This window comes from Rhipicephalus microplus, chromosome 5 (genome assembly GCF_043290135.1).
Source record: "Rhipicephalus microplus isolate Deutch F79 chromosome 5, USDA_Rmic, whole genome shotgun sequence".
NCBI classification, from domain to species: domain Eukaryota; kingdom Metazoa; phylum Arthropoda; class Arachnida; order Ixodida; family Ixodidae; genus Rhipicephalus; species Rhipicephalus microplus.
This window is the reverse complement of record NC_134704.1, coordinates 57,149,742-57,175,210: the sequence shown is the minus strand read 5'-3', so window position 1 is coordinate 57,175,210 and position 25,469 is coordinate 57,149,742. Positions and strand designations below refer to the sequence as shown.

The 25,469-nt window shown below is 45.0% G+C and overlaps 2 long non-coding RNA genes across 2 annotated transcripts; one reads left to right on the top strand and one right to left on the bottom strand.

Annotated features, from left to right (window-relative positions):
- Positions 1-817: 817 nt before the first annotated feature.
- LOC142817264 (uncharacterized) lies at positions 818-3,731 on the bottom strand. The gene is made up of 3 exons (XR_012895139.1): positions 3,590-3,731; positions 2,315-2,363; positions 818-1,119 (listed from the first exon to the last, which is right to left on the bottom strand). It is a non-coding gene; the product is annotated as an uncharacterized LOC142817264 (long non-coding RNA).
- Positions 3,732-16,698: 12,967 nt separating this feature from the next.
- Positions 16,699-25,280, top strand: LOC119173446 (uncharacterized). The gene is made up of 3 exons (XR_005110096.2): positions 16,699-16,972; positions 17,812-17,866; positions 24,988-25,280. It is a non-coding gene; the product is annotated as an uncharacterized LOC119173446 (long non-coding RNA).
- Positions 25,281-25,469: the final 189 nt, after the last annotated feature.

Below are 25,469 nucleotides of genomic sequence, written 5' to 3'. Positions count from 1 at the left end.
TCTATATGGGGAATATATGATGAAAAGATGCGAGATGGTGGTACTTGGAGTGTTGAATAGATGGATGAACGGACACACAGATAAATGCAAGGATGGACGCATGAACGGTCGCAGGGGCATGGACGAACGCAGGGAAGGACGCACGAACTGACGCACGCACGGATTGGCGTTTGGACGCATGGACGGTCACATAGACGGACGCATGGACGAACGGAAGCAAGAACTAATGGACGGAAGAATGCTTCACCCCGCTCTCCATCATCCACTCCGTGGGTATGCTGCAGATTTTTCCCCTTTTTTTTTTCTTTGTATATCCAGCTTTTTCAGTGCGTTCGCACACGCACGCGCGCGACAAGACGGCCTCTTGCGGCGACCTCTGTAACAACCAAGCGCGCCATGCTCAAATCAGCCAATGGCTGATAGATGGGCTTACAACGAGTGATTTTTGGGCTTATTCTGTGATTTTCCGAGAGAAGAAAAAGCTATTTTCAGCTAAGAAATTATTCTCGATTCCAGGCTGCGTGCTGTGCTATAATATTTGGCTGGCGTGTAGTCGAGAGCCTCTACTACCAATCGGCAGCGTTTTCTGACCATGCTCAAAAAGTTTTGCAGGGCTCCTTGAACGCACTTTCAAGTTGATGGGCTTGAGGTATTTTTTAGCCTCCCTCGAAACCGCAGCCCCCGTTGCCGGGATAACCACGGTGGACTAGCATACCAATAAACTGTAGTAAGTCTATCCGTATCTCGTAACCTTACACATCACTGAAGCTCCAAAACAACACACAGAATACCAAATTACCTTCACGGTACTGCTATGGCAAATGCTAAATATCGGGCTTTATTTACCGCCTTTGTTACGCAGTTCATGTTCGTGACTTGTAATCATAACTTTCTCGCTGTAGAATTACATGATCGCAGTCAGCGCTCAATGTGACTACCCTACTTGCCAGGCGCGTATCAGGGGTGATGGCGTCGTTGTAGTTGTGGACTTGGTGGACGTATTCCATGCGGTATCCTCGACCCGTCGGCCAGACACGCTAAGGCACGGGGGCGTGAAATGACTGCATGACATGTGCATTTTTTTCCGCACGGGTGTCCATGTCGATGCGTCCGGTAGCACTAAATCAGGAAAGGGAAAGGTGGATAACTTCACAAATTAGGGACGCAAGTAATTGCGTACCTCACACTATATATAGCGGACAACTGTGTGAGCTCAAAATGCGGTTAAATATTTACCGTTACTTCGCACATATTTACAGAATGGCCCGCAGCAACTCAATGCGCAGCATTTACTCTCTATCTGATCATGACTAGAGGTTGTCCATATCTTTCACTTGGTCTCTGTTCTGCTTCTTCTAATATCAACTGTTAGCCAGCCAGCAAGCCAGCAAGGTGTCCTCGCCGTGGCCTATTGGCCCAGGCCACGAATTTGCTGGAGTTCTTAAAGCTATTACCACCACCACTAATGTGCTTCGCGTTTTGGGCCTTGGACTTTTAGTATATCATAATGCAAAGTTCAGCTAGGGATAATATTTATTTATTTTTTGTTTAAATATTTATTTATTTATTTTTAATTTATTTATTTATTTGTGTATTTATTTATTTTTAGTTAATAAAATTATTTATTTAATAAAACCCTCTAGACCGAAATCATAATTGACGGGAATGGTTGCAGTAGACGATAGAAAAACTTGACAGCGTATAGATCAAATGCTTCTCAATATACCTTTTTACCTATGCAGATAACAAAGGAACAAAGAAGTTTGCGATGCACTGAGGCTACGCGAACAAAGCAAAAAAAGATAAGTGTAAATATGCAATGTTAACAGAAGCAGCACAAATAAACTGTTTATCATGAAGTGACGCGATATCTTCGGAAAGTTGCTTCCATTTCTTGGATGATCGAATAATAAATGAGCGAAAATGTGTTAGTGTGACACGTTTCTAGACCAACCCCATAATGGTGGTCATTTAGAGACGGTATGTATTGTGGTTCAGATTTCTTGTAGGTAAAGCAGTGCTGCAAGGTTGAAGGCCGAAAAAAAAACTGAACAACACAGACAAAGCGCATCTTACAACTGTTTTTTTTTTTTTTTGGTCTTTAACCATGCAGTGCTGCTTTACCTACAGTGTGTTCCTACTAGCACTTCCCCTTCCCTCCATAGAGACACACAAGCTTTTCTAAATGATATTTCTTGTTTTCCTCGACTGCGTAGATACTATTTAAATCAATTGGTTGATTATTCAAGCTTAACGCCTTGATGTTAGTGACTTGTCTGACTGGTGAAACATACAGAAAAACATGAAGTCTTACATTATGAGCGCAAGCAGATACGGGGTGCCGGTCAAGGGGAAGTCCTGCCCTGAAATATGGAAAATAACAAAGCTTACCTTACATAAGAAAGCTAGTGGCATGTGTGAGAGAACGACTTCAACACTCTATTGTGCAAGCCAAACAATTGTGGTCATTCAATGCATCTTTTTTTTCTATTTGTTTTGTGATGGGAAAAAATCAGTACTGCAGCGATATCCAATTCAGATGCAGTCGCAAAGGCATAGCGCAGATCAAAAGCAGTGTAAGTTAAGAGAAGTAGATAGCAGTAAGTGAATTGATCAACGTAAAAAAACACAAAAAAACGTCCCCACAGCAGTACATGTTTTTCGGCCCGTTGACGGTGTAAGCGGAATTCGCGGTATAACATGAATTCTCACAACTATTTCGTACACTACGCTCCGTGCCCTGCTCTTAATAAGCTGTGCCTTTTTGCTTGCATATGATAAGTGAGAGCGACAAACAGTGTCGGGCTGTGACGGCAAATATCAGTAATATACCTGATAACACGTGTCCCTAGTGTCCTTATCACTGCTATCGCTGGTATGGCTAATCACTTAGGATGAATGCGTGCATTGATATCACGTTCTTAAAGGCGAGCAAGCTGATACCGTTGATATATACTGATAAACAACTGATACAACTAATAAAAAACTGATGCCACCGATATACCTAATCACTTAGGACAGATACGTCAATTGATATGTAGTTCACAGGAGAACCACTTTTTAACGAGGTAAACAAGGAGTGCATGTTTGATTCGGACAGCTTTTTTTTTCGCAGGAACGAGAAAACGGCACAAAAGCATTGGGAGAGTGAAGACAAGCACTACTGGTCATGTGACCTTCGTGGTCATTCTTAGCGCTTTTTGGTGTCGTCCTTCTTTTTCTGTTTATAAACATATTATCGACTGATTTCACGTCAGCTACATGTCGCCCACTGCAGGAAAAAGGCTTCTCTGCATATTCCGCCAACGGGATAACGTTGAGCACCTTATTGCGGCAACGTTATCTCTGTGAACTTCCTGATCTCATCTACCCACCTAACTCTCAGCCTCCTCCTTGCGCGCTTCGCTCCTCTCATAATTTAGTCTGCTACCCTTGATGACCGGTAACTGCCTTAGCATGGCGCATAGACCTATAGCAAAATAAATGTCTAACATGCTGACATTGCTGGCGTTACTACCGTGAACGTGTAGAAGACGTTGCATGATGTTGCGTACTTACTAAGCGGCCAGGAGGAACATTGCGTACTTACTCGGCGGCTAAGAGGAGCGACAAAGCAAAAGCCATACAGCATGCTGCTGCATTCATGATCTACCACTGGGAAGAGATTAAGCTTCCTTAGCAGATGTTGTTATCGATAACCATGTGCCTGTCTGCCTTCTAGGTTTCATTCTGTGAGGACTCGTTCTACGAGCATGTGCTTTCGAAACTCCAGAGCTGCAGCTGGAAATCTGTTCTTGTTGTGTTGACAATGCGAGGGAAACAATGGCGATATCAAGTTTGTTTTTCTCCTCCGTGTATCCGGTGATATGCACCAGGACAACGTCGAGTCAAGTGTACAGTAACAATCTGCATTTTGTTTATCTATGATTTCAGGCACTTCTGTTCACTTTGTCTGAAGCAACACAATGTGTTAGGTTCGCAAGATGCTTTTTGCTTTGTTTTTTGTTTGACACCACAGGGGTTTTGTAAAAATACCAAGACAGTCGGGCTCCTGTCGTTTCTACTCAAGGACTCTTCTGCATAAAGGTTGAAGAAACTGTGACGCAGTTAGCAATAACAAAAATGTAAGTGCTTAACAAAAACTTGTTCTATTACGTTTTAATATATAACTTGAGGACACACTTGCTTGTACGTAAATGTTATAAGTTGTCATTATTTACGACTGAGCCTGTTTATCTCTGAAATAACCAAATTATTTCATAGTTTGATATTTTTTCTTTCAGTTTTAAAAGAAATCGAAACTGATCACTCTAGGCTCACCGGCAACACGGCTGCTCTGCTATGCAAACAGGAACAACCCACGATGACGATGGAATTCGAGACAAGGAGTCTCGGGGCGAAATTTTCTCCTGAAATGCAAGTCTTCTGTGATAGACAAGTCGGCCCCCGATTCATTGTGGGTGATTAGCTTGGGTGTTTCTGTCTTAAAATATAAAAAAGCGCAAAAACGAAAACTTTTTCGCTTAGCAGCAATAAGCAGCGCAGTGGCTGTTTTCAGTTCATTATTGCGGAGATGAAGAAAAAGGTAAAATTTTCAGTTGCGCGCAGCTCGAGAGAGACGGATGCTCACCAAACAAAAAAGCGAGAGGGTAAAAGAGAGAGAGAGAGAGAGATTAAGGATGAAAGAAAGGCAGGGAGGTAAACCAGGGCTGAGCCCGGTAGGCTACCTTGCACTGGGGAGAGGGTAAAGAGATAAAAGTTAGAGACAGAGAGAGAGAGAAGGAGAGAAATGTCACTCATGCCATCGACTAAACGGCAGTTATGTGCTTAACATCCCAGACGGTGAGTCACATCTGTGTCTTAACCAATTGAGCACATTCGTTGCATTAACTTGTATGCGTGGTTCCATGCACCCAAGGAAGGAGGAAGGAGGAAGAAAGTTTATGCGGAAAGACAGGAAGGTTAGCCAGTTCTTAGACCGGCTGGCTACCCTGTGCTGGGGAAAGGAGTGGGGGGAATGAAAGATGTTAAAAAGAAATGTTGCGAAGAGAGGGAGAAATTACACAAAAAAAACGCGATAGAGGAAAGGTAACATCAAGTATAAGACACTAAAGTCTGTCTCTGAGGCCAGTTGTTCGCAAAAAGCACAGCAAAGCTTTCAAAGCCTTCTGGGCTGAGAATGGGCTCGGCCAATGACCCAGAACCCTTTGTTCCGACAAAGGCCGGTCGTCTAGTCTATCCAGAGCTGCAGTGAGTTCTTGTCTTTGCACACTGAAATGGGTGCACTCACACAGAAGGTGCGTGATGGTTTCTTCGCAACTGCGAAGAAACCATCACGCACCATAAGTGCATGTAGGAGAGCTGGCCATCCCAATGAGATACGAGAATGCGTTCGTGAAGGCCACTCCAAGCCACAGGCGGCATAGAAGAGTCTCCTCAGCTCGAGATCTCCTTGGGGGAAGGCGAAGCTGCAGATCGGGATCCAAGTTATGCAGGCGCGCGTTTGTGAAGCCTGTTGAGTTCCACTGTACCAGTGTGAGGTCACGTGCAAGCGAAGGAAGTTTCATAGCTGCGTCGGTTCTTGAGAACGGGATGGCTGTGTACTGGGTACCATCGTGTGCAGATCTAGCGGCCTCGTCTGCGCGGTCATTGTCATATATACCGCAATGACCTGGTATCCACTGATACACTATGCTGTGCTGTTTTTCGATCGCTTGGTAATGAAGGAGCCTTATTTCAGCTACTAACTGTTCATTAGGTCCATGACGAAAGGGTGACATCAGACATTGAAGAGACGCCTTCGAGTCCGAGAAGATAGACCAAATTCCCGAAGGTTCTTTCACTATAAACTCCAGAGCTGCACGTATGGCTGCAAGTTCTGCAGCTGTCGACGACGTCAAATGCGATGTCATGAATTTAATTGTGATGTGCCTCGCGGGAATAACCACCGCCCCTGCAGAGCTTCCTGAAGACACCGAGCCGTCCGTGTAAATGTGAAGGCGTCCGTTGTGCTTCTCTTGCGGGAAAAGTAATGTGGCCTGTTTCAGGGCTAGATGCGACGAAGTTTTCTTATTTTGGATGCCAGGTATTGTAAGAAGGGCTTTGAGAGGGTGTAGGCACCATAATGGTATCGGCGGCTGTGCTGCATGCATGAAGTGCAATGGAAACACTGCGCAATGCTGAGCTACAGTTGCGCTGAACGCTGTGTGGGGCCTGGAAGTTCGAAGTGAGGCGAGGTGATGAGATGGAAGCCGAGCGAAATGTCTTATGTGCATTCTCAAAGCGTCTACACGGATGTATGCGTTGACTGGATAATCACGCGCAATGATGACTGTCGCTGCTGTAGACGCGCATCTCGGGAGACCAAGGCATATTCTCAGGGCTTGGGCTTGGATCGACTGGAGGACGCGCAAGTTTGTTCTTCGGATCCCGCAAAGCACGGGTAAGCTGTATCGCATATAACCGAGGAACAGAACAGTGTAGAGTTGCAGCATTGCTCGTACCGATGCACCCCACGTTTTTCCCGCAAGAAACCTCAGTACGTGGGTGATCATGGTGAGTTTAGTTTTCATGTGGGCGATGTGAGGGCTCCAGGAGAGGTCGCGATCAACTATGACCCCGAAGAATCGGTGGGTCTTCACGTAGTTGATCGTGTGTCCATTGATTTTAATAACATATGTACTCATAACCTTATGCGTGAATGCTATAAGCGAGCATTTCTCTGATGACAGCTCTAGTCCCCGTTCTTCCAGGTACTTTGTCGCTATTGTAGCCGCTCTCTGAAGCCGGGCACGCAAATGAAGGCGTGTTACGTCTGACGCCCAGATGCAGATGTCATCTGCATATATTGATAGATGGACAGATTCTGGAAGTGCGTCAACCAGGCCGAGTAGCGCTAGATTGAAAAGTGTGGGGCTAAGAACACCACCTTGAGGCACACCTCGACGGTTGCAATGGTGCGTTGTTGTGCCATTCTCCGTCTGTACAAAGAAAGTTCTGCCTTTCAGATAGCTGTGGATCCATTGGTAAACCCAACCCCCTAATCCAACATTTTCTATGACAACCAGAATGGCTTCATGTGATACGTTATCGTAAGCACCTTTCACATCCAAGAACAAAGCCGCAGATAAACGTTTCAGTCTTTTTTGATGCTGAACAGATGTGACCAGGTCTATAACGTTATCAATTGCGGACCGCTCACGCCGAAAGCCCGTCATAGCATGAGGGTATACCTCGTGGCGCTCCAGGTACCACTCTAGGCGAGTCAAAATCATCCTCTCCATCACTTTCCCGAAACAGCTGGTAAGCGCGATGGGGCGATAAGAGGTCAAGTGCAGAGGCGATTTACCTGGTTTAAGCACAGGGACGAGGCGACTGGATTTCTATGAATGAGGGATAAGTCCGCTGCTCCACGAGTCGTTGTACACGGATAGAAGGGCCCATTGAGCTGCTTCTCCGAGGTTGCAAAGAGCCATGTACGTGATCCCATCTGGACCAGGCGATGAAGATCGTTTGCATGCCGTCAAGGCCGCTCGTAGTTCCTCTAGAGAGAAAAAGGTGTCCATTCTTGAATCTCTGGTAACTGGAGCGTTTTCTAGGTGGTGCGTGGTGCACTCGGACGCATGACCGGCAACTTTCATGCAGAAATCTTCTGCTACCTCAATTTCGGTGCGGCCTTGGTGGAGAGAAACACACTTAAAGGGGCGATGTTGATGTGGCGATGTTTGTAGGCCACGGAAAATCCTCCATGTCTGCGTCAAAGGCTTGTGTCGATCCAAAGATTCGCACAGATATTTCCAGCGAAAGGATTGAAGTGAAATGATTCACCGCCGAATTTTTTTCTGTAGGCGCCTTGCCTCCCTCAAGTCGTGAATGGACTTTGTGCGCCTATATCTTCTTTCTGCGCGACGACGGATCACTCTGAGCCATTCCAATTCCGCTTGATGTTGACAATATTCTGAAGTATGTTGAATATGATAGGTCGCTTCTTCAGTAGCACCTCTAATCATATCCTCGAGGGTGTCAAGAGGAGGCGCTTTATTTTCTTGACACCTTTTTTCCGTCAGTGACCTGAACTTTGTCCAGTCGATGCGAGTCGAAGTGTCGTAGGTTGGCGATTCTTCCAGGCCCTTGATCTTCAAATAAGTTGGTATGTGGTCGCTTCCATGAGTTTAATAGTCTGCGAACCACTCGACCTTTCCATTTAGGCTTCGTGACACAAATGTCAAGTCAAGGCAGCTGCTGTATGTCGTTCCCCGTAGAAACGTTGAGCTTCTGTCGCTTACACAAAGCAGCTGTTGCTCCAGAGCAAAGGAGAATACTTGCCTTCCGCGACTGTCTGTCTTCTGACTTCCCCATAGTGGGTGGTGAGCGTTGAAATCTCCGGTGATGATCCATGGTCCAGGTGTGGCTGTTAACAGTGCACGTAGTCTTTCAGGTTCGAAACGACTTGAAGGTGATATATATGCCCCTACAAGTGTGAAAATGAGGTCTCTAGGTTTAACTGTCAAGCAGACATACTGGTTGTCATTGTGAGGTGCTACTCGGTGCTCGATATAGGTAAGGTCGCATCTGATATATACAATGACTTTACTCTGTTCGTTGCAGGTAGCGGACTTGAAGGCTTCGTACCTGGATAGTCGTATTGCATTGTGTAGCCTTGGCTCACAGATAACAATAATTGGAAACTGGTTTTTAAAAACAAATTGTCGGATATCAGAAATGCGGGGCTTGAGGCCTCTGGCATTCCACTGAAATATCGAAGCTCCTTTGACCTCTTTACAAAAGGCTTGCAGGGGCAGAGCCATGGTGCCTTTCCAGACTTGATAGCACCGGCTTCAGCGCATCCACGAACTGAAGTGCACTCTTTGCAGCCGGACTGTCAATGCTAGTGAGGAGTGTACGAATTGTATTCATAAGGGCCTTTACTATGGCTACGATTTCTTTGTCGCGACTATCACCGCATTCTCGTTCCGAAGTGATTGTTGACGAGCGATGCGGTGGCTCGAACGGTGGGTCTATCGTTGGCAGCGCTGGCCATGCTTCAGGCGAGCCGGTGATGCTCTTGTCTTGCTTGGAGGATTTGTTGTCGGCGTTTCTGGACGCTTGAGGTGGTGAGCCGGCGGTCGTTTGGCGAGGTTCAGTCCTTGCTTCAGCACTGGGTCTCCTCAGGGGCTTCCGGCGACGAGACCGCCGGCGTCGTACTTGGGCAGCTGCCTCCCTGTGAGTTGAGCCATCCCGGACCATTTGCCTCAACACTTGCATTTCCTTTTTCATGATTGGGCAATCTTTTGACGACGCTTCGTGAGGGCCATGACAGTTTCGACATTTTCGAAGTTCTGCCTGGCAAGCGTCTGCACTATGTGATTCTGAGCATAGTGAGCACACAGCCAGGTTTGTACAAACAGCACTGACATGGCCCAATCTATAACATTTCCGGCATTGAAGGGGCTTAGGTACAAAGGGTCGCACTGTGTGTCGAAAATGGCCGACCTTGACTTGCGATGGAAGGCTGTCACCCTTGAACACGAGCTTCACGCAGCGTGATTTGCCAAGGCGACGAGCTTGCAGTATAGTAAGTTCTGCAGACACCGGTTTGATGAGAGCAGCAAAGTCACTTTCGCTGATGGAAATGTCGACGTCGTAAATTACGCCTGCCGGAAAGTCGCGGCCATCAGGTATATGTGAGCGAACATTGATGTTATCCAACATATTGACGTTGCTCAGCACTTCCAATGTGCTTCGTTGAGTGACGTCTACGGCGAGGATATTCTTACGGTCGTTGATCCTTACGTCCGCGATCTCTCCCTGGGCGAGTTCCTCAAGAAACCTAGACGTGACTTGACGATTGAGCCGGTTGAGACTATGAGCCGCATCGACTGGCACAAACAGAATTGTGTATATCGTGGGCTCTCGCGTCGTCGTCACATTCTTACTTGTTGTTGGAGACGGCATCACTAGTCTTCTTTTTCGCTGTCGCCTTGTCACAGGCACGAAGTCGCCTTCATCGGAGCTTTCGTCGCTGGCCGTAGAGTAAATCAGTGTGTCTTCGTTGTCGGCATCACTCGGGTGGCCCGCACGCTTTCTCGTGGTAGCTGTGGACGACGTCGATGGTTGCGGTGGAAGCCCTGGCGAATCCACGTCCATCGCCGCAGTCACTGGAACGGTGTCTTCCACAGAGTCGCAGAAAAACTTTGAAAAATTACAGATAGTGACAGCAGTGTTCTACGCCAGAATCACTTTGTCCCCATGCACCCAAAATCTTGGCGATGGTGAAGGCATGATGGTGCCGCTTGCGTTCTCAAGCAGCAAACTTCTGAAGGCTTGCGAGAACAGGAGTGATGGTGTCAAGCAGTTGCAACAGCTTTCCGTTAGAGCAAGTAAGATGTCTTGTCACTTTCCACGGCAAGATACGGCCATTATGCGGTGCCTCTATTCACAGTTAATTCTTGTGTGCGGGAAGTTCTTTTCTAACGTAACAAAGTGTTCGCCTTTTTTGGGCTAAGCGACCTCGGTTTTGATATCGCCGTTGAATTGCGATGAACATATCGCATTAAGGGTTGAGTTTGGCTTGTGCTGTTGTACTATGCTCTTTGTATATTTATTATGCTGTTTTCATGTATCCTTTGTGTGCTGTAAACTATCCCACCATGTAACAGCCTGATGGGGCCAACAGTATTGAAAATAAATAAATAGAAGAGTTGTTTTCGCGATTACTATGAAGAAATGGAGTCCCAAATATTGCGACTCCCCACAAGCTTTTTGTACCAAATGGCCTGAGGTTGGTGAATAAAGAATAATCCGCAATTTTGTTAATTTGCCATTTCTAAAAAAATGTTAGCAGCAAAGTGCTTTTACGTTTACGTTGAATTCATTTGCAAAAGAAACAAGATCTTGACCACTGCATGTGGCGTTCAGGATCTTGTTTTCAATGTTTTCAACGTTTTCACAAAAATGCTGCAGCATTTTTATGAAAACACTGCTTGGATAAAACGGTCTCACATGGTCCCTTAATGCGACTGCCTAAGGCTATTCGACGCAAAAGACCATATTTTTTTCATTCTCAGTCCATGTATGGATCCGCCCACGTCCGCCTCCGAAACATTTCTGTACATAACCCCACTTTGTAATGCCTCCAGGATCGAAAATGTTGCAAGCTTTCGGGTACCTTGTTTGGCGTTGAATCCGTGACACGCTGCCTCCTTGTTGACCGCTTCCCACGACGCCGAAGGGTCAGTCCACCATCCACAGTGCCAGAAAAAAGGAGTCACCGGCAGAGTCGGCACTTGGAGTACGCTCATGAAGCACAAAATAACAATGGTTACAGTTGTTAGTTCGCGTTCTTCCTCTGTGTACCTGGGAGTTTTTTTCGAACATCGGTCTTAGTGTCGAGCTGTGACAGTTGACAGATCTGTGTTCTCGGGATCGTTTGCGCTTGACACTCCGGTAGTGTCGAGTTGTTTTCCGGGAGTTGTGTGACGTTTAACGTGTTCCTATCGCATTCATCGTATAGCCTTTGTCGCAAAACCATGGCGTCTTTTTTGTCATTTTACGTAACGTATTACGTAACGTATTTGTATAACGCATTATTATATTTTTACGTAACAATATTAATGCGTACGTCAAGGCCAAGAATGGAGCCCATGCTCATGTTCTTAGTACCCAATCAAGTGAACTGCTCGCTCTGCTACTAAAGAGGTCCATCACCCGTACTGCACTGGCGCCAGCGACAGGCACACTTTCTATGGTGTGCATACACGCTGATCGTATGACACTTGCTACTTGCACTACATTTAGCTTGTTATCTACTCATGGGTTGGTGAACGATGTATTAAGAAAGCAGCAGACATGACACAATCACACACACATAACATGACGTGAACAGAAGCACCCATTGTCACCTTCATGTTCTGCTACATCAGTATTCATTAAAGTAGGCAGCATGCACGTACACTCTCTCTCTCTCTCTCTCTCTCTCTCTATATATATATATATATATATATATATATAATATATATTTATATATATAAATATATATATATGTGATCTAACCGACAGTAATGTAAAAGAATGTACAGGGGAAGTTATTAGAACTAATGGAATGTAAATAAGAAGAAAGAAAAGTGGATGAAAAAATAACCAGCCGTGAGCAGGAATCGAACCTACAACCTTCGATTAACGCGTTCGAGCATCGAACGCGTTATTCGAAGGTCGTAGGTTCGATTCCTGCTCACGGCTGGTTATTTTTTCATCCACTTTTCTTCCTATTTACATTCCATTAGTTCTAATAACTTCCCCTGTACATTCCTTGGCATTACTGTCTGTTAGATCTCATTAATATTGTGTCAAAAACACGGAAAAATGAGCCCTTATGTATACACTTCTTTCCCTTATTATATATATATAAAATAGGTGTATATTTAAGGGCTCGTTTTTCCGTGTTTTTACACAATAATAATGAGATCTTACAGACAATAATGCCAAAGAAAGTATAGGGGAAGATATTAGACCAAATTGTAATGTAAATGTGAAGAAAAGTGGGTGAAAAGATAACTTGCCGTGGGCAGGCTCCGAACCTGTGGCCTTCGAATGACGCGTTCTATGCTCTACCACTGAGCTACCACGACAGCTATCCCCCTAGCCACTTTATAGGGTTTATATGTGAATTAAACGTGGGAGTGTCTGTCAGCGCCACCAGTAGCCATGGCGGCGAGTGTGGCACACTCGTTTGAGCCTGTTTGGCGTCACGTAGCACGTGGACTTTTTACGAGTGGGCAGCTGACCAATAGTCCCTTCGTATACAACCTGAAGGCCCTAAGTCTGCCAGTACGAGACCCTCGCTAATGAATAAGGAAATAAGTGTATATCTAAGGGCTCGTTTTTCCGTGTTTTTACACAATATTAATGAGATCTAACAGACAATAATGCCAAGGATCCTGCCCACGGCAAGTTATCTTTTCACCCACTTTTCTTCACTTTTACATTACAATTTGGTCTAATATCTTCCCCTATACTTTCCTTGACATTATTGTCTGTTAGATCTCGTATATATAGGTATATATATATATATATATATATATATATATATATATATATATATATATATATATATATATATATATATATATATATATATATATATATATATATTATATATATATATATATATATATATATATATATATATATATATATATATATATATATATATATATATATATATATATATATATGCTGCTACGTACTCTATTCTTGGATCGAAACAGGATAGTCCAAAGTAACACACGCATTTTCTTTCGTTTCCACACTGTCGACAATTCAGGTAATTTCGGCGTGATCTGAACTGCAATTAACACCAAGATCAGATCCAACATTATTTTTAGAAACCGGATCTTTCATAACGTGATGGCGCGACAGAATGTTATGATATTGACATGATGCATTGCTAATAGTTTCTTCCATCTCTGCACTGAAAATGATCTGATCTGCATTTCGCAGAAATAAAAAAATGTACGTTACATGCGACGAAAACTGGCTTAAGTAAGCGATATAACGAAGTACCAGCAAACCAAGGGAGACACTGTACTGCCTGTGCTTCTTATGAAAAGCATCTGCATGAATGGCATTCTCGCTGTGGCATGTTATTCGTTAATTGCCGCTGCGAGCAGTGCATGTACCCGTACAATGGTGCAGGACAGGCTTGTCCTTCCGGTAATTTGACTTTATTTTGAATAGATGGTGTGCCAGTGCGTTTAGCCCGATATAATTCTTGTTTGACCAAGCGCTTATAAGGCCCGAATAAAAATAATCCGAGTTACTTCAGCCTCCGTATTTTGGGCCGGCACTGAATACAGTTACTTGATTTTTTATTTTTAGTAAAACAGTTTCTTTCAGTTAGTTATGCTGGTCACCATGGGACTAGTCAAAAATGCTTTGTTTATTCCTCTAAAGGCGTTGGTGCCCAACGATTGAGACAATATAAGTACATAAGGGTCGTCTCTATAGTTGGATCCTCGAGCCGTGTTTAACAAACCATGGATTTCATCAAGTAACCATCGAATGTCCTCAGCTTCGATGCGCAAGCGATCGATTTGCTTGGTTCATAGCTCAGTACTCTTAATCGTTTAACACTTCCTAAACACGCGCATGATCTGTGCTTGGTAAATAGTGTAAATAAACATCTTCTAAAATCTACATTCACCTCCTTCGTTGGGTATCAGCGCTACGTCAGTTCCATTTTTCCTGGCGTCTCAGGGCGTCCCAGGGCTGGCGGATGCCTATTATAGCAAACCAGCCGCCGAAGAAGGCGTTAGCCTTCGACGTTGTCGTCCCCGAGGGGTCTAGTACCGAATACGTTGAAGCGACGTCTTCGATAGTTGGTATCGAAGAGGTCTACTGAGTACAGCACTTTGGAGGCCAAAATTGCAACGCTACCATCTACAATGAAGCCGCTCTGGCTCGACTCATCGACGCGTCACGCTTCGTCATCAGAGGAGAGCACGTACCTGTCGTGCCCCAGGGGCCCCAAGTGACTCAAGTCATCGTTCTGCTCCTACCGTGCCACGTCCACAGTGAGGTCCTCGCTCAAGCATTATTCCCCCTGCGGGAAGGTGCTGCACATCAGCAGAAGACTCATAGGGCTGCGCCGAACCAACGTTCGATTGGAAATGAACACCTCGTCGCCTGTTCCCAACTACTTCAAGGCCACAGGCCATCACATAACCTGTGACTATATATAGATCCAGCAGGTGTGCCGTCAATGTGGGGACAGTGGAAACTTCGTGCATGAATTGCACAGCCTTGTTTTGTGGAATGTGCAGCGCTTATGGCCATGAGGAGAAAGGCTGTTCACTGCCGTGTCGCCACTGCAGTGACTCGCTCGCGACTATCGGCTGCATCATCAGGCCATCGTACTTGGAAGGTGGCATCCAAGAATTTTCTGCCACTTCAACCAGGATCGCAGAAGAAGAATGGCGATTTAGGCTAGTTGGTTCGAATTCAGTTGGTATTCAGTGCTCGTGTTGTCCTCTTTGCCTTCCGTACCTCGACTTTCGTCTGTTTCTTCTAGCACATTTGTGCTCGCGCTGCAACCCTTATTATCAGGATCGCAGAGTAATAGCAAGGATGATGGTTCGTCCCCGCCAGCCCCCCAGGACCAAGCAAGGCGAATTGTCACGCCACATCAGACGACGCACAATACGCCACACCAAACGCCTACTGCGTCTCCGGCTAGCTCAGACCGGGCATTCCCCTTAAGGTCTGTAGGATCCATCCAGTGGCCTCCAATTAGTGGTTAATCTAACGGAACCGCAGGTCGAGCTCTCTTCATACAAGGCGCCACGCGGTCAACGCGTCGCAGATGTCTACGTGATACTGACCCTCACCACATGGCTGCCCATCCTCTGTTAGTCCTTCTGTGGCAGGAGACTCTAATCCAAGATGATGGGGCCTCCATCTACGAAGACTCAAACAGCACCACGAGTGAGACGGCCCTTGGAATAGACGACAGCTGCCCAAGTGATGCCAGCAGGGACAGTTTATACGTGCTAGTACCGTCTTCACTCAAGAGCCCGACACCAAGCACCACCGGATATCCAGCAGCGACTCAGAGGCCCCTATCAGGAACAGAGGTCTCCTGTGGACTTAGTTCATTTGACTGACTGACTGACTGGACTTCTATCTGGCCCCGAAAGCTTCCAGTGGGTCGCCTGGTCGTAAGAAATGACTGTGTTTTGAGCGCATCCCAATTATCTGAACCAGACGTAGCAATTGGCACACGTATCACTGGACAAACCTGACCCTGAGCACTTGTTCTTGTAGGCGCGAAAATCGAGAGGCCATTGTTTTTCCGTAAAATGAAAATTCGAGCTCTAAGACGATCGGACGGTACTCAGAGGTGCGTGCAGGAGAAGGTGGGGAAGGCGAAACGCTTAAATCGGTGACGCGGCCAACGCTGTGCCATGCCGGCAGCGGAACGTGCCTAACAACGCTGTCTCCGACGTACACATCGTGCACCAGCCTGTTAACAACACTTTCTGCCAAAATGGCCTCGCCAAGAAACGCCCCGTGCGCCTCCTAGCAAACTCCTCTAACATCATTCGCTTCAATCAATCAATCAATCAATCAGGATTTATTTTCAGCTTCAAAGACAATCAATGGAGTCTGGCGGGCATAGAGAAAAAGACATAAATCCGGGCTTTGTAGACGTGGCATGCAGAGTGTACAGTAAGGCAAAAAAAAAAAACGGGCTCCTGGAAGTTCTCTTCACTGAAACAACATATATGGCAGTGACTTATTTATTGAGTAATAATTAATTGATAATTAACCTATTGCATATTGTTTCATCCCAGTCCTAATGATTGTGGACAAACATAACATGCTACTGCATAACATGCTACTGGCGAGCTCGTACGGCAGGCAAGTTGTCCGTCGAGCCGCCATGCACTGAAGCCAGTCGTATACTGGCACAGCCTTGCAGCCCTTACGCGCTTACACAGCAGTTATGAACAATATATCGATCAGTCGAGAGCCTATTTTATCCCGGCATGGCGTCAGCAAACTGCTGTCGCAACTCATTGTGCCGCAAGGACTGGAAATGCCAGGAGAGAATGATGCGCTCCTTTTTGGTATTTGAAGTGGCTGTTCGGGGGCTATTTATGGCGGCCACGCGAAGAAGCGCCCACATGCCTCTTTCTACGCTCATTAATTATAGAAATGTGCCGTAGCTTTGTGCCTTGACGCTTCTACAAAATTATGAAGCAATACTACGACTATTTATTCGTGAACAAAACAGCTCTTCGTGATTGTATAAGTTCAATATGTGTGATTAGTGACACACGTACCAGCCCAAACGTCAGAGATTACAAATAGCATAGACCGAGCGTATTACTCTTGAACTATTTGAAGGAATCACTGGAATGAAGGCCACCATTTTTTATCTTCTTTTACTATCAAGACTCTGTCCCTTGGTTTTGTGAGTACATTTTTTATAATGCATTAATTCATAAGTGTTACACTTGAGTGCTACTCTTTCAAGCAACACTGCACTTGTCGTAACTTAGCATGCAGCACAACTCACACCAACGTTCTTCAGGAGTTTCAGCTTGATTCCTCAATCATGCAAACCATATTGTCGCTCAACTGAAATATGTATATCGATAGATATTATTGATTCCCAGCTTAGCTTGCATCGTATTCTCTATTACACGTCTTCATCTTTGAGATGGTTTTGCAGTGACCTTGTGTTAGCAAAACTGGCGCATGCATTAACTCAGTCGCGTAACGCTCGATCATAATTTATGAAAACGCATCAGCTTTTAGGTTAGGTCCCGTGAGAAATTAGAGCTTAGTATGTTTTGTTGTTGTAACGTTACCTGCCCAGCACACGCAACACATAGGTTACTTTCAGGAGATCTGCAGCTATGTTTATAGAAAGTTTGTTTGTTTTTTCTGTTTTTATGGAAAGATTTGGTTTATTTATAGAAAGTACCTGTTTTTCTTCTCTAAACAAGAATTTACATGGTATTTCACCCAAATCACTGTGCTATTAGCTTTGAAACGTAAGCACGATACGAACTCACCAGTATGATGGCTCCATGCTTCATTTGAAAAACATTGTTGACGTAACCTTTTCTCGAAACACCTTGTATCGGTGCAAACTATCGCTGTCAATAGTTACTTCAACACTGGCAATGCACTTTTCACCTTCAACATGTTAAAAATGGATGTATCTTATCATCAATTTTGGCAATCTATTCAGCCTATTCTGTTTTATGTAAGAACCAATTCTTCTGGTTGTCGTCTTTATTGCAGATCTGGAATTCCGCCACCAATTGGGAAGGGTATCAAATATGCTTGTACGAACGATGTAAGCACCAATATTGTGTGTGTTGTATGCAACATATACATTACCTGCAGTAGTTCTGAACTTGTGGGATGAAAGAGTAACATAATGCGAGGAAAATTCTTTGCTTCATGACGGCGCACTTAATTCACAATAGCGTGCGTTGGTTCTTACCTCTTCGGAATCATTTCACCTTCAAGGATCTGCGAAAGCTTCAGTGCATCTTTGAATGGCCTCAAGAACCACCATGATGACAATTTATAACCTTCTCAGGTGGTCCTCGAACATTCAGTCTGTGCCCTGAACTTTAACCACCAGCGCATGTTTATGTAGATTGCATCAATTTCACCCTACTAATAATGCAATGTTTTGACAGCTGAAATCAATAATAGGTAAGAAGTTGTGCCTTTTCTTTACAAAAGACAGTGAAAACAACTGTTTTTATCTTTAAGTCACCAGCTTTTTCGCACATGCCCAGCGAGTGCCAGCGACTTGCTAGCCCGGAACAAATCCGCGAAAAGAACGCTAATGGCAGGCGTGGGAGAGTGTAATTTGGGCGATGTATTTTTTTTCCTTTTACCAAGGATTGTAAGCAAGTGTGAAAATAAGGCTCTTTCAGAAAGCAGTCTAAATTTATTGAAGTGCAGTTTACAAACTGTGGAGTAAGGGACTGTCGTTTCGTGGGATCAGTCTCACGTTGCCGTCGCGCAGATCCCGTTAGATGCTCATAATTTTAGCAGGCTGCGCGTTTGGAACGCTAACACGCCCTAGCACGCGAACGCCAGCTGCGCCGGAGGGGTAATTCGTCTGTCTGAGCCAGCGAAGCGGCAGCAAAACTACCATGTCGGAAGCAAACTGTAGAAAAACACTAGGAGACCATGCAACAGAAAACAGATAACCGCAAAAGAATTCATGTGATCACAATAAAAAGTATCACCGCCTACGAAATCCATGAGATGTTTAACCAGTGAAATTTGAACGTGTGGCCACAGGTGGTTGAAGGCGTTGCAGGCGACGTCATTGTGCCGCTCTGAAAACGCCCACCGAAAACCGACTTCGGCCCCGGCGAATACGTTTCCACCATTGCCACGTTGACGATGGCTTTGCCCACGACGGCTCGCCATTGTCGCTTCCATTGGGCTCGGAAGGCTGCCGGAATCTCGGTGTGCATTTGCTGCTTTCCCTCTCTACCCGGGACTATTCTTGGGCCCTGCAGACTGCAGCATAGGCCCGCGAACATTAATTCTCTCGAAGATCAGCCGTCGGCACTGCTCTTGGAAAATCGTCCGCTGCTCGGCTGCTCGTACGATCCGCGCCCTCCCCATGTAGAAGTTGTAAGTTGAAAATCCTGCACGCGGGCTCGGTGGCATGTCTGCGAAGATAGGAACGACGTCACCTCCAGCGTGGCCAATGGCACGCGCGCTTAGGTATACGACGCAGAGAATGACTTCACTAACGGTGCTGCCAATGGCGCTTAGCGCTTGGGTGTGACGTAGACAACGACGTGACTAACAGTGCAGCAGTGAAGACCACCACCGAAACTCGTCGCGAATGGTTTTCCGTTGTCCCTATACCCAGTTACAGCTTTCGCTGTAAAACATAAAATGGCACGAAATTCCACTAATCCTGCAAAAAGAACAAAAAAAGCACAGTCGCAAGAAATGAACACAAGGCAGCTGAACAGAGCTGTTCGTGCGTGGTGGTTCTGCTCTGCTCTCAGTTCCGAGTGTCCCCGCTTCTTGTAACCTCGCCCATCTCTTGCTCTTTCTTTCTAGACAAAGCCTGGAATGTGCAGTCAAAGTTCTTCTCCTTGCTTAAAATTCACAAAGGCTTCCCATTTAGCCTATGGCTGAGTTTAGCCCTGTATTCCCTACCGTTTCACCGCGCAAAGCACGCATTTCTACAAATTACTAAACAGTACTTTTTAAGGAAATGAAACGAAAACAACTAATGAATCTAAAGAAATACAATTTGCTTTATCATCAATAGCCTTATCACAAGCAAGCTTAAAATGTTTATTCTATGTTAACTAGTTTCAATGAACTAATTAATAAGCATCGATGCTTTCCTCCAGTCAAAGTTAATCATATTACATGGGATAACGATGAAAAAGCTTCATTTTGAAAATCCGGGGGCCTCAGTGGTGCGGGTCCCACGCCTAGGTGCCAGCATGGAGCTTTCACATGGGATGCCTCATTCTACCAAGTGCTAAATCGTTACATCCTAGTATGGGAGACTGCGTCAATAAATTTACCAGCTCACCATGCATCTATTGAGAAGCTCAGCATGTATTTACCCCGGCACATTACGACACATTTCAATGAAGAACTAGCCCCGCCGTGGTGGTCTAGAGGCTAAGGTATTTGTCTGCTGATCCGGAGGTCGCGGGTTCGTATCCCAGCTGCGGCGACTGCATTTCCGATGGTGGCGGTAATGTTGTAGGCCTGTGTGCTCAGATTTGGGTGCACGTTAAACAACCCCAGGTGGTCGAAAGTTCCGGAGCCCTCCATTACGGCGTCTCTTATAACCATATGGTGGTTTTGGGACGTTAAACCCCACATATCAATCAATGAAGATCTATCGGTTTCAGTGTACTTCGAATGCGTAACCTTCGGAATTACTAACGTTTATATTAATGAGGTCTAAAAGACAATCATGCCAAGCAAAGCATAGGGGGTGTATTGGAAGTAATTCTAATGTAAATGTAAAGAAAAGTAAACAAAAATACATTTCAGTATTAAAAATTAGAGCAATTGTATTACCCTCGCACATTATTCACTGTGGTAATACATGTCTTTCCAACCAAAGTATATGAGCATTAAGAGATCTACTTCGCGATTTTTAGATGTGCACCCACGGGCTCCACAGGAGTCCGACCTGGGCCCACTCCTTTTTAATAATAATATATCAATAACATTCGTACGTAGGGGAGTCGTTTGGAGGCATTAAATTATTCGCGGATAACTGCATCATATTTACGCCTGTAAGTTCTGTGCATGATGAAATTACATTGAAGAGCACTTTAAACTAATTGGCAGAATTGTGAAACAAATGGTAAATGGTATTTATTCCTCAGAAAATTGTGCACATAAGCATTACTAACAAATGCAAAAAACTTTCCTTTGCCTATGGAGTGTGCGAAAAAATAACCCTCTTAAAGTTCGTTGAAATATTTAAGAATCGCTATAACATCCAGCCCTAACTGCCGACCAATATAAATTGCATAAGCTTTAAATACCGGGAAAAAAGTTAGACCTCCTCAAACACAAATTGGGCACATCCCTTCATTCTCTTAGATACATGACGGACAAAAAATTATTAGATGGTTTCTGGAATACGGCAGTGCTGTTTGGTAAATTTATACCCAGGTCAACATAAAAAAAACTTGAAAAAAATTCGAAGGTTAGCTGTCCGCCACGTTTACAATCGTTTCAGACGCCTCGATTCACCGTCGGATATGCTACAGATGGCCGAACTAGAGCCGTTATCCGAAAGAAGAAAACCGGCACGTTTAAATTTCTAATCTTCTGTTTATTTTGTTAGGTTCAGATGCTACAGATGGCCGAATTAGAGCCCTTATCCGAAAGAAGAAAACCGGCACGTTTAAATTTCTAATCTTCTGCTTATTTTGTTAAGTTCAGAATAAACTCTGACGATTACTTTCAGAAACCCATAAGACGAGCCTCATGTCGCAAGCACAGCCATTGCATCAACCTGTATTCGCATGAACTAGTTTATATGAACATTTAAACTTCCCGTGAACAACCACACAGTGGAATTCATTGCTATCTGCTTCACCCATGCTACGTAGAAGGTTTTGATCTTTTACTGTTTTTTTTTGTTTGCTTATTTACATTCTAATTTGAGTAAACTACTCTCTGCACAATATTAAAAAATAAATAAATAAATGAATGTTGCCGTGGGCGGGGACAAAACCTGCCACCTTCAAATAACGCATCCGATGTTCTACCAGCATTGGACGTGTTAATCGAAGCTCGCAGGCTTGGTGCCAGTCCATGGCAAGTGACCATTCAGTCCAATTTTTTTCTTCACATAAACATCAAAATTACCTATAATAACATCCCCTTTACTTTTCTTGGCATGATTGTTACATCTCATCACTATTGTGTCTAATAAATGTAACTATCTTTCCAATGTACACTTGTTTATAATGTTTCATATGATGTTCATGCACTCACTTTAGCGAATTTAGTGTAATTAACACTCAATGAACTGTCTACGCGTTTCAGTTTTGTTGTGCTTGCTGTTTCCGCACATAAATAGAGCCTGTGGTCTGATAAGGTGGCACTGTTCATACTGAATAGAAATGAAGAATACTTGGCCTTAACAGTTTAGTCAGTTGAAATTTTAGAACAAAAATGGCAGCTGTTTGCAAGACTGATGTTTGACTATTCTTCAACTCTGTGAAAAAGACGTGGAAATTGAAATTGTGTGTTTGATTTGTTCATATAAGTACAAAGTATACTGGAACAAAGCGGCTCGTTGTTACCATCTGAAATGTGATGTTTGTATATTAGCAATCTAACTGTCCTATGAAACGTTTGTGGAGACGTCCAGGTTTCCCATTTGATGCGAAGGACGCAGACATGTGTTTGTATGGCATAAAACAACCACGAACCATTTGACGTAATTTGAATGCCTTAACGCGAGTGCTTCCCCACACCGTCCTTAGAAGGGCACGATGTACTTAGAAAAGTGTTTCCCCTATACTCGAATTGTTTTGTGCGGCTCATTCAAGTTTTCACAGCCTCACTCCTATAGTGTTAGTAAAAGCTGAACCAGTAGCAATTATATGCATCTAGGACATTGGCACCTGCAGTATGTACGTAGTGATAACCACTACTTCGAGCATCGAGAAGCAAGTGTATGCTAATTTTTTTAGGGGGGGGGGGGGGTAGAGGTGACATTGATGGCTTCTGGATGAGCTCACGGGCTTCAGTTTGTAGCCGAATCCAGTGTACAGTCCAAGTCACCATTATCGAGTCGCAGACCAACCTCGGCAGGGTGGCTCAAGTCGAGGCGAAAGTTCGAAGAAAAGCGGCAGTTCCAACGTTGAGGAAACAAAATAACAAAGCCATACGTGGCCGAAGAGTGGCTTATCCAGAAGTGAGGCAGCACGAGTCCTTTTCGTGTAATGCTTCTGTGTGTAGCGCCATCGTTCGGGAGGTGCACAAACCGGAAAGCTCGCGATCGCAAGGGAAGAAAAAATCGGCAAAACCCACGTAGTGTGGGAATCTATGGTATGCGAAGCACGAAGGTTGATAGGTCACTAAAATGAACACAACGTTGCAAGGCGGATGTAAATTACGCCGTACATGATTTCCTCACCATGATTATCACGTTTTAACGTGTCATTTACATTCGCCATCTGTTCACGTCACCTGATACTATATTTCATATATAGGGAGCTAGCGAAACGACCACAAGCGCATCATGAGTGGCCCAATACACTCCGACTTAACGTTGACGCGCGTGCACGCTGGGCTCAGCCACGCTGCGCTAGCAACGCGAGCTCACTATAGTCTGACGCCAGGCGCGACCGGCGCAACCATCGTTCGTCGGCGCGGCCAGGCGGCAACCGGCGCGAAATGCGACATACTGCATTTCGCGCTGATTGCATTACCCAGAAAGCAATGCGTCTGCCTCTCTTAGTGACGGACGAACGCCCACCACGATCAGACGCGCATGCGCCTAAGCAACGCAGCGCGACGCGTGCCGGCGAGCATAAAGAAGGCAGATCAGCGCCGGGCGTGGCATCGCCGTCGCGACGTGACGAAACCAACGCAGCGCGACGTGCGCCTGGTCCCGTCGAAGTGTATTGGTGCCTTGAGTGGGTCATGTATTCATGTTTTTACATGACATACATCTCATGATTATCATGTTTGCACCAGTCATGTACTTTCTTCATTCATTCACATCCCGTAATGCCAAACTTGGTATATGTGAAGCTAGCGAAACGGCCGTGAGCGCATCATCAGCGTGGCATATGGTCATGTTTTTACTTGACACGCAGCTGATGATTATCATGTTTGCACCAGTCGCATGCTTTCGTCATCCATTCACATCCCGTAATACCAAATTTGGTGTATGTGAAGCTGGTGAAACGACCGCGAGTGCATCGTGCGCGTGAGATGTAGTCATGTTCCAACATGACACGCATCTCATGCCTAGCATGCTTGTACCAGACATATGCGTTAGTAATGCTTTCACATCCCGTAATACCAAATTTGGTATATGTGAAGCTAGCGAAACTACCACAAGCGCACCATGTGCGTGGCGTGTAGTAATGACTCATGACTTACATGACATGCATGTCATGATTTCTACGTTAGAGTCTGTCACTTGCGTTTGCCATGCAGTCATGTCATACCATACCAGTTTTGCAACATGTCATGTGGACGAAACCACCGCGAGAGCTTCAAGACCATGAATTGTAAATCACGATTTTTCATGTTATGACAAGTCACACTCGTCATACAGCCACGTTATGCCATACCAAGTTTGGTATTGATACCATAAGTGAAGCGGCCAGAAAGAGGTGCTAAGTGTCGTAAGTGGACAGACTGACAGACAGACAGAGAGACAGACAGACAGACAGACAGACAGACAGACAGACAGACAGACAGACACACAGACGGACGGACGGACGGACGGACGGACGGACGGACGGACGGACGGACGGATGGATGGATGGATGGATGGATGGATGGATGGATGGATGGATGGATGGATGGATGGATGAATGGATGGATGGATGGATGGATGGATGGATGGATGGATGGATGGATGGATGGATGGATGGATGGATGGATGGATGGATGGATACGCTCAAAGTCGCAATCCTTGCGGGCGTCAATCACGCTCCAGTTGTCTCATTCCTTCGCTCCTGAAGCGCAAGCTTTCTTGTGTTTCTCTACATGCACGAGGAAGCGTATTTCTACATCGGTACACTGACCAAACGTATCGTTTTTTTCGCATTTTCTCATCAGGCGCAGAGGGTTGATAATTTTCGAGTATGCTTTAGTCCATCAGACAGTTTGGTGAAATGTATCAGAAAATCTCATGGGAGGCCCTTAGCGCTGCTTAATATTTCTACCGTTCTTTTCTTCGTTTTCTCAAATCAGTGCGTACACCTGCCCGCGGGAGCCTCATGTGGCTGGGGTTGCACATGCGTACGACATGGCGTGCACACCCATTTGAACATCTGCCTGCCTGATTCCTCTCCGAGGCCATTCCGTGTTAGAGGACGCCGAGGATGACTACATCGAACACGTAATCTCAACAAATCGGTGCATAGAGTACGTTTCTGAAGCTTTCAGGTTATGTAATGAACTCGTATAACGGCAAGCTTTTCTACGCTATTCTGTTTCATGCGCTGTTGAAATCCACTCAATAAAGCTTTTCGATTCGAAAGAAAGAGCCGTAAATTTATGTTTTTTATACCCACAGAATTAATTAGAACTAAAAGACAATCACGCAATGGAATATAAACGCAACGTTATTAGCAATAAGTGTAATGTAAATATGAAGCAAGAAAACTCGCCGCCGGCAGAGACCAAACTTGTCACCTTGGAATAACGCGTCAGATCCTTTTCCAACTGAGCCG